We start from the raw sequence: 10,332 nt of genomic DNA on the forward strand, positions 1-10,332 counted from the left end.
CATAATTCAATTGACCCTCATCTAGGGTCTTACTTGCGTAGTAAATGGTATGAAATAACTTTTTTTGCCGCAGGCCGAGCACAGCCCCAACCGCAGTATCATTGGCATCGCACATGACCTCGAAGGGACGATCCCAATCCGGTGCCACCAAAACAGGAGCCGTCACCAAGCACTCTTTTAAATCCTCATATGCCTACAGACAGTTGCAATCAAAATCAAACGGCACATCTTTCATAAGTAAAGAAGATAGAGGTTTGGAAATTTTAGAAAAATCTTTAATAAAACGTCGATAAAAACAGGCGTGGCCTAGAAAACTTCTAACTCCCTTTATGGCTGTCGGAGGTGGTAAGTTCTTGATAACTTCTACTTTTGCCTTATCCTCCTATATTCCATGCTCAGATATTTTGTGCCCCAATACTATGCCTTCTTGTACCATAAAATGACATTTTTCCCAATTCAATACCAAATTCGTCTCCTCATATCTCATCAATACCACCTTCAGATTCTGCAAACAGTCATCAAAAGAAGAACCAAAGATTGATAAGTTATCCATAAATATTTCAAAGAAAGTTTCAATCAGGTCATGAAATATAGCGGTCATGCATCGTTGAAAAGTGGAAAGGCATTACACAAGCCAAAGGACATCCTTCTAAGGCAAAGGTGCCATAAGGACAAGTGAAAGTGGTTTTCTCTTGGTCCTCAGGCGCAATCATTATTTTTTTATACCCTGAATACCCATCCAAAAAATAATAAAACTTATGACCCGCTAACCTCTCAGGTGTTTGATCAATGAAGGGAAGTGGAAAGTGATCTTTACGGGTGGCATCATTCAATTTCATATAGTCGATGCACACGCGCCATCCCGTAACTGTCCTAGTGGGTATTAATTCATTTTGTTCATTTGTGATAACAGTTATCCCACCTTTTTTCGGCACAAATTGAACAGGACTCACCCATGCACTATCAGATATAGGATAGATAAAGCCTGCATCAAGGAGTTTGATAGTTTATGCTTTTACTACTTCTTGCATCTTTGTATTCAATCTTCTCTGAGGTTGCACAAGATGTGAGTGCTTGTCTTCAATCAGTATCTTATGCCAGCAGACTGATGGATTAATGCCTTTGATATCCTCCACCTTCCATGCAAATGCACTCTTGTGCGCTTTCAAGACTTCAGCAGTTTGTCCTCTATCGAATCTGTCAAACCTAAGAAATAATCACAGGAAGTTTATTATTCTCACCTAGATAAATGTATTTCAGATGTGGAGGCAATGGCTTCAGCACAAGAGTTGGTGGCTCCTCTATGCTTGACTTCTGAGAGGTTAAGTCTCTCCGATCCCCCAAGTCCTCTAATCTCATCCGTATTGGTCTCTTCCATGGATGGTTGGCATTAAGATATGCCACTGCTTCAGGTTTTTCTTCATCCAATTCGTCTTCTCTCAATTCAGTAGTGAGAGTGTCTTCCAAAGGGTCCTTAATAGCATCCTGCACATAGTTACACACAAGAGAATCAAAAGCATCAATTCTAAAACAATTATCAGAATGCAGTGTGTGCTTAAGTGCATTAAAGACATTAAACGTAATCTCCTCGTCCCCCACTCTCAATCTCAACTTCCCTTCCTGCACATCAATTAGAGCCTTGCCATTTGCAAGGAATGGCCTCCCCAATATCAACGGCATCTCCTTGTCCTCCTCCATGCCGAGCACCACAAAATCTACAGGAAAAATAATTTTGTCCACTTTCACTAGCACATCATCAACAACTCCTCGTGGATACTTAACAGCCTCGTGGTTACTTGACAGATCGGTCTGCTAGCTGTAAAGACATCCTCATTGGCTTAGGTTCTCCCAATCCCAGTTTTCTAAATACAGACAAAGGCATGAGATTAATACTTGCACCAAGATCACATAGGGCTTTATGAAAAACAACATTACAAATCAGGCAAGGAATAGAAGAACTCCCTGTATCCTTAAGTTTCGGTGGGATCTTTTTTTGCACCAAAGCAGAGAAATTTTCAGTTAAATTAATCGTCATGTTATCCTCCAATTTTCTCTTATTTGCTAAGATGTCCTTCTGGAATTTAGCATAACTAGGCATTTGCATCAAAGTATCGGCAAAAGGAATATTGATGTGCAATTTTTTAAATATCTCAAGAAACTTACCGAATTACGCATCAAGTTTTGCTTTTTTCAAAGCTGCGGAAAAAGGAGGAGGTATAACAATTTTGGATTGTGCAGTGGGTGCTGGTGTAGAGTTAGAAGACTTACCTTTTGATGTCTCAGCTTGCTCATCTGGTAATTGATTTTTTTCTTTTTCTTTGGACTCTAAAATTTTCCCACTCTTCAACTCGATGGCCTTCACTTGCTCTTTTTTATTGGTCTCTGTGTTACTTGGCAAGGTGCCCGGCTCTCTACTTGCTATCATCTTAGCTAACTACCCAATTTGAATCTCTATCCCCTTTGTCGATGCATCTTGATTTTGGAGTCTAGTTTCGGTAGATGAGATGAATTTAGACATCATCTGCTCCAAATTGGAATTTTATTCTCTAAGAGGGTCAGATCTGTACATCGGTTGTTTTCCATATGGTTGTCCTCTATGTGGTCGATTCTGACTGCTTTGACCACCCCATGAGAAGTTGGGATGTTGCCTTCATCTAGGATTATATGTGTTCGAATACGGATCATTCCTTGGACGGTGTTGGACAACCCCTTTATCGATGCATCTTGGTTTCGGAGTCTAGTTTCGGTAGATGAGATGAATTTAGACATCATCTGCTCCAAATTGGACTTTTCTTCTCTAGTAGGGTCGGATTTCTACATCGGTTGTTTTCCATATTATTGTCCTCCATGTGGTCGATTCTGACTGCTTTGACGACCCCATGAGAAGTTGGGATGTTGCCTCCATCCAGGATTATATGTGTTCGAATACAGATCATTCCTTGGACGGTTTTGGACTCCCACTTGATTCACTGGTGCCTTGTTTTGCACATAAAAGGGATTGCCATCTTGACAATCCTTCGCAAAGTGTTCACCTCCACATTTATCACAAAATATCTCTTGAAGACGCATAGATGTGCCACCCATATTCAAGCCGTCCAATTTCCTGTTCAAGACATCAATTTGCGCAGTAATAGCAGAAAGGTCAGTTACCTGGTGAAATCCTGAACTTCTCCGCTGGTTGTTCCTTTCGGACAAAGGATGATAGATGCTAGCAGCCATCTCCTCCAATAACTCATATTTATCCTCAGCAGTTTTTCTCAATAGGTTTCCACAGGCAGCAACATCTATCATAGTACGATTATGAGTAAGCAAGCCATAATAAAATGTTTGAAAGACAAACCCAAGCGGCAGTTCGTGATGCGAACATCTTCGCATTAAATCTTTGAAGCGCTCCCATGCCTCGTATAAAGAATTCTGCTCGAATTGAGCAAGTGTGGTGATTTTTGCCCGCAGCTTCATGGTCTTGGATTGAGGAAAATATTTAATGAGAAATGCTTTCTCCATGTCCTCCCATGTTGTGATAGAACCTACAAGCAAACAATTTAAACCGTCTTTAGCTTTGTCATGTAAGGAGAAATAAAATAAACGCAATCTAACAGCATCATCAGAAACTCCATTAAATTTAAAAATATCGCAAATTTCAAGAAAATCTGCGATGTGCGTGTTTGGGTCATCCAACGCAGATCCCCCAAACTGGACAGTATTATGGATCATCTGAATTATTGTTGGCTTGATTTTGAAGTGGTTTGCCCGCACAATAGGTGTAGAACCCGTAAATTAGACTACGTATAAGCCATGCATAATCTAATATTTAAATTAAAATGATTTCTATTGCATGAGTATTTAAATTCTTTTTTTAAACTTATTTATTTCATGCAGTAGTTTAGTTGCTATCTTTTCAATTAAATAAGTGAGGCCGGACTGGAGTTGGAGTAAAGAAATAAATTTTAATATTAAGAAAACATTCCTAAAATTTATTTAAGATAAATAATAATTTAATATAAAAGAAGGTTTAAAGAATTATTTAAATAAGTTGAGTTAAGTAGTAAATATAGTTCAATAATTAATTTCTTAATTCCCTAAAATATTTAATGGATAGATAAAACACTAGAGATTTAAAATTCAATAATTAAGAAATATTTTTTCTTTATTTTTCTTAAGATTTTCGGCCCTCTTTATTTAATATAAAAATAGTTGTCAATCCAATTATTTAATATATTTCCTTATCCATTTTCTTGGGAGATAATTCTATCACACTTAATCTTTAATAATTAACACTTAAGCAATTTCCCTACCCTACTTTATTTATAAAAAAAATCGGCCATCCCCTATTTTAAAAGATTTAAATTTGTTTAAACAACTCACCCTTGATTCTTTTCCCTAATCTTTTCCTTGGTATGATATCCATTTCCTTTTATTCACCAATAATTAGTAATTAAGAAATATCCCTACCTTGGTTTTATCTAGCAAATAATCGGCCACTCACCTCTCCAATATTCCCCAAAAAAATCCCTTGATATCATGTCCTTTCTATCTCCAAGCAAACTCAAAGAAAGCAAGATTTGTTTTACCTTTTTATCTCCCACCTATCTTGCAATTTCCATTCACTTCTCCTAACCTTTTTCCCTCCCCTCACCACCGAAATTCAGAGTAACTTTCAGAGTGAATATTATGAGGAAAAAACCGTGAGAAAAGTTAGAGAAAAGAAGAGAGAAAAGTGAGAAAAACTAATAAGCAAAGGGCACTCCTCCTCCGCGCCGCATCGTCACTCGTTTGTTTTTCTTTCAAAAACAAAAATATCCAGGCATGCATATACCATCCGTTGCTCTTCAATCAAGTTATATTTATATTTTTATAAACCAACATGTGAGCATGAATCATGAAAACCCGAAATATGGACAGCAACTTTTGTCAAATTCTGCACAGATTTTTTTTATTCCCTTGTGCTTCACGTTTCTGTTGTTTATGATGGTTCAGGGTTCGGCTCGTGTCCAGGCTCCCAAGGCTGCATCTAGACATGTTCTAGGACATGTTAGGATCATATTGGGCCATTCTTTCAAGCTTCATGTACGCTGGAAACTTAGAAATACAGCAACTCATCCAATAAGCCATTCTTGAGTTCGAAAATGCTGTTCTTGTTGACAAGGGAGATGGATCTGACCTTGGCTACGCTAGGGGATATAGCCATGGTTAGAACATCTCCTTGTGATGTCTAAGACGTGACCAATTCACCCTTTCGAGGCTTGGTCTATGGTGGAATCGGTTTTCAAATAAAAGAAACAAGAACAGCCCCCCCCCCCCTTCGGCCCCTTCACTTTTTACAGCATGTGTAGTTCGGTTTGTGGTGTTGGTGTGGATCTTGGTTGGCTCTATAGCCCTTAGCCACGATTCATACCATACCCCCTGATGTCTAGATCATGTCATGGTCAATCAAATGGCCATTGGAAGGATCCATGACAGCGAGAACCACAGCAAAATCCCGCGCGCAGGTTTAGTGTTTGGGTGGGATGTATGGCATGTTTCGGGTATTGTTCGAATTGTAGCTGGCCTAGGGCCCTTAGCCATGGTTCAAACCATTCATTAGCATGTTGGTAAGAGGTTCTGGTCGGTGGTTCAAGCCCCAATGGCCATTAGCCTCGCAAACGACGCAAGGAAATGCTCACGCACGCTGCTGTATTTTTGACAGCACGTGCGCTGCGGTTCAGAGGTGTATTTCGGGTTCTTGGTTGGCTTTTAGCCTATGGCCTTGGACTGGACAGTACCTCATCGAGTTAGAAGGTCATGTTTTTGGCTGTTTGTGATTCGGATCAGTTTAGAGGTCGTACGAGAATTTACGGTGCAATGTGCCAAAGTGACTCTCGAAAGAGCGTTTCATGTTTTGGCCTCCATTCACCAAAATTTCGAGTACTGTAATTTTAGGAGCATTATTTCATCATTTTAGGTGTATTTTAATCATGACTAAATGATGGTTCGGTGTTGGTTTGGGTTGGCACGGAGTCACGATTAAATACTAAGTCATTGGGCGTAATTGTCTCGTTTTTGGAGTCAGTTACAAAGTTTGGTCAAGTTAAACCATTTGCATATTTTTCATGTGAGATTTAGGTCGCAGCGAGCCTGGGAACGATCCAACCCATATGTTAAAATTATTACAGGATATTTAATTATGTGATTAATTATTTTACGTGCATAAAAATATATAAAATATTCATTTTTGAGATTTATGCGATATTGCTTGTGGCCACTTCACTGTCATGGGATTATTACTTTACCCGGTGGTCACTTACCGGTTCAGTTCAGTTCATCCCGGTGGTCACTTACCGGTCAGTTCAGTTCCACCCGGTATACTGTGGCATTAGTCTGATCAGACGCTCATTACTTCACCCGGTGGTCTTTTACCGGTTCAGTTCATTGCAGTTCATTGGGCCACTTGCGTAGAACATAATCTCAACAGCAAAACTACGACATGTTATTTTATGACAGGGCTCTACGGAGCAAACATTTTTACTGATGATTTTCAGTTAACTTATGCACGTATTATAATTATTCATGACACGATATTTTACGTTATGCCTCACGACATGATATTTTCACTTTGCATGCGATTTTATTATTTATTTACTTGTTATGTACGATATATGCATGATGAGTCTTTAGACTCACTAGACTTCATTGTTGTAGGTACTGATGAGGTCGGGACCGAGGACGGGGACCAGTGAGCTAGCTTGGGTCGGCAGTAGTGGAACTCGAGGACCTCATTTTTAGCATTCGCCATTTTATGCTCAAACATTTTTACCTTTGTCGGATTATTTTAAAATTGTTATTTTGCAAACAAATACTTAATTCCACTGCTATTTTGAACATTAAACTTTATCTATCAGTCGAACTATGAGTAAGACATTTAATTATTTAATGAGGCATTTAATTATTTAAAAAGAAAATTTTAAATTTTTCCGCAAATTTTCAAACATGAATTTTCGGGCCTTTATAATAGGCCTCACAATGCTGGGGCGTGCACCATCCAAAGAAGGCTGTGCATACTCTAGCATCGGTATTCGGCGTGACACCTCAACATGTCTATCTTCATGGTGTTCCTCCTCATGCTCATGCTCGTGCCTCTCCATCAGTTCCTTAAGTCTCTGTTGATGTCTTCTTCTGCGGAAATTTCTTTCAATTTCAGGGTCAAACTGCTCAAGCTCCATGTCAAGTGACTTTGGCATGCACATGAAAAGATATCTGGAATAGAATATGGAGTATTAGCTCAAGAAAATAAAAAATAATGCTAAAGAAAATAACTAAGAATAGAATTGTGAATTTACAATCCCCGTCAACGGCCCCAAAAACTTGATCGAGCAAAACTTGCACTGTAAAACTCTTGGTCAAAATTAATAATTTTTAAGCTCGAAATAATCGCAAGTGCACGACGTCAAGTTATAATATAATGTACTAGAGTACGAGTATCGTTCCACTAGAGACTGTATTTTGCAATTATTATTTTCAGTTATTAAATCTTTAGCAACAAAATTTGAATGATTATTTATTACTAATATGTTTAAATGAAAAATGCAAAGGAAAAAGTTCAGGAATTAAATGCTGAAATATATAAGCTAGAATGGTTTATTTAAGTTCAATGAAAAATGAATTTGTTGGGAATTTCGGTTCACCTACCCTCTCGTTATTTACTTAATTTGCTCGACGACGATTTACGCTTTTGACAGGATTTCCTATTCAATTAAACACGCCCTCTCGAGCTATGCCAAACTAATTCTACGCAGTGAAATAATTAAATTTCTTTAATTATTTATCAAAGGTGAATTGCATGTCGATCTATGAAATCCCCTAGTTTTCAACCCTTAAGACTATAACCTATCAACATGTATCCAATTTCATATTCTATGTAAATTGTAGATCCACGGACTATACTACTCGTTCTTATCACAAGCTATTCTCTCGAACTCATTCGCGATATAAAATCGTTATTAAAGTTAGTTATGCTCTAATAGCATAATCAAAAATAAACCAAGAATCGAAATATGAATTAACTAATCTCGGTTTCGGGGTAGGATCCCCTTAAATCCAAACAAATAATAAAAGTTTAGCTACTAGACTTCATATTAAAAATAAGCAAAACAATGTTTGAATAATTGAAAATAAACTAGAAATACTAGACGTGACGAAATCGGCAAAGAACGGTGCCCGAAAATCTCGAAATCTTCAATCCAAGCACTTGCTCCAAGCTTATCTCTCCTTCTTCTCTTCCTTGGTTCTGAATAATGTCTCAATCCCCTCAAAATCGCCCAAATCCCCTTTCCATCTCATCCCCCATTCAGAAATAAGGGTAGAAATCGGCCAAGAATCTTTCCAAAAAATCAAATGCGCCCGGGCGCATATAAGTTTCCACCCGAGTGGATATCTTGCGTAAATATTCTTTTATTTTTTCCTTTGACGCGCCCGGGCGCATATAAGTTTTCGCCCGGGCGGATAGCTTGCGCAAATCTTCTCAAATCCACACCTTGTAGGCGCTCGGGCGGTTCAAAGTGTGTGCCCGGGCGGATGTCTCTCGTAATTCGACAACTTTTCTTCAGTTTATTCACGAATTGCATGCATTTTCAACCAGAGACATATGGGCAACAAGAAAACATAATGTATACAAAAACACCACAAATTCATGCAATCTAAACGATATGTGCAACAAAATGCGACATCACATAACATGAAAAACATGTAATTAGCAGGAGTATAAACTGTGGCCCGGATGTGCTAACGCGCAACGGCTTTCGCGCAGCAATAGTCCGAGGGAAGGTTGTTCAGCGCATCATCATATAATCACCCATATGTGTGTATGGACATCCTCATGCCCTTGCCAATGAAACATGGCGTTTACATCACAGATGCTAGTCTCAAGCTCGAGCGACCTTTATCCTTGTTTTAGGCGGCTGATTCGATTAGGAACCAGTTTAGAATATACAGTACACTTATTAATGAGTTACATGATCTTACATTGCGACGTAGACCTCATGATACCTATTGTATATTCAAGGACTTTATCTATGCAGCTTTCATTGGTATACAGATAAAGTATAATGCAATAATCGAATAAAATCGTAAAATATTATTAAAATAAAAATAGTTTTACATTAGAATCAATTAAGCTCGAGCCAAAAGTTGTCTTGCCGGGCACCTACTCTAACACATTCTTCTTCGTGCAAAACCGTCGCCATTTCTCTCAAGCAATCCTTCGGCTCCATCATGAAACTAGAAGAGCTTGGTGGCATGTATCATGGCAAATCTGCATGGGATTCGACGTTGGTCCAGCCCATGCTCTGTACATCTCGATATACGAGTCTTGCAAGAAACTACTCTTTGCAGGAAATCCCAATTACTCAATGGCATGCAGCTTCTGGAGTGTTCGATACCGTGGCGAATGATGCTGTTATTACACCAATGAATGTGGTGAAGCAACATTTGCAGTTAAAAGGGGCAGTCCTTACAAGGGAGTGTCTGATTGTACCAAGAAATTGTTGATGGAAGAAGGGGTTGGGACGTTTTATGCTAGTTACCGGACATCTGTGGTGATGAATGCTCAATTTACTGCTGTCCATTTCGCGACATACAAGGCTGCTAAAAGAGGGTTGACGAAAGTGTCTCCGGAGAGCGGGCGTGACGAATAGACTTTTTTGGTGCATGCAACTACTGGCGCGGCGGTTGGTATGCTAGCTGCAGCCATAACCATGCCGTTTGATGTTGTCAAACTCGGTTGCAGTGCCAGGTGAGTATTCCTACGATTCTTGGACTGTTATCTGAATGTCTCTTTTTATATGTGCACTTTATCTGATCATACAGGGTGTTTGTGGGTGTGATAGATTTTTTAGTAGCTCGACAGGGGATGTTATTCAAACGATCTTGAAGAATGATGGATATACTGGACTGAATTCCCAGAATGCTCTTTCATGCACCAGCTGCTGCAATCTGCTGGTCTGCATATGAATCTATGAAAATATTTTTTTAAAATTTAATGGAAAAAGGAATAGCTCTTTGAATTGAGAAAGTTGTTTACTTTAGTTGGATGTTAAATAATGGCTAGCAACTCAATTCAGTAGAGGAATTGGCTTCTTATATTGCACATAAGCTATTTTTAGGTGAAGTAAAGGAAGATTCAGGCTGTATATCATCAAAATAAGCATGCATTCCAGATACTTGAGTTATCACGCTACAAAATATAATTAACAGAAAGCCTTGCTTTTCTTTTTATTTTTTCCGTATTGTTAAAAGTCACATTTGTCGCACAATTGAACCGAAGTGCACTTAATATTAGCGCAACAATTTGGTTGTGCA

The 10,332-nt window shown here is 38.7% G+C and overlaps 1 pseudogene; it reads left to right on the top strand.

Moving 5' to 3' along the window:
• Positions 1 to 10,006, top strand: part of LOC142505052 (uncharacterized) — an 80,945-nt pseudogene extending 70,939 nt beyond the window's left edge.
• The last annotated feature ends 326 nt before the right edge of the window (positions 10,007 to 10,332 follow it).

Source organism: Primulina tabacum, chromosome 10 (genome assembly GCF_025594145.1).
Source record: "Primulina tabacum isolate GXHZ01 chromosome 10, ASM2559414v2, whole genome shotgun sequence".
Taxonomy (NCBI): Eukaryota; Viridiplantae; Streptophyta; class Magnoliopsida; order Lamiales; family Gesneriaceae; genus Primulina; species Primulina tabacum.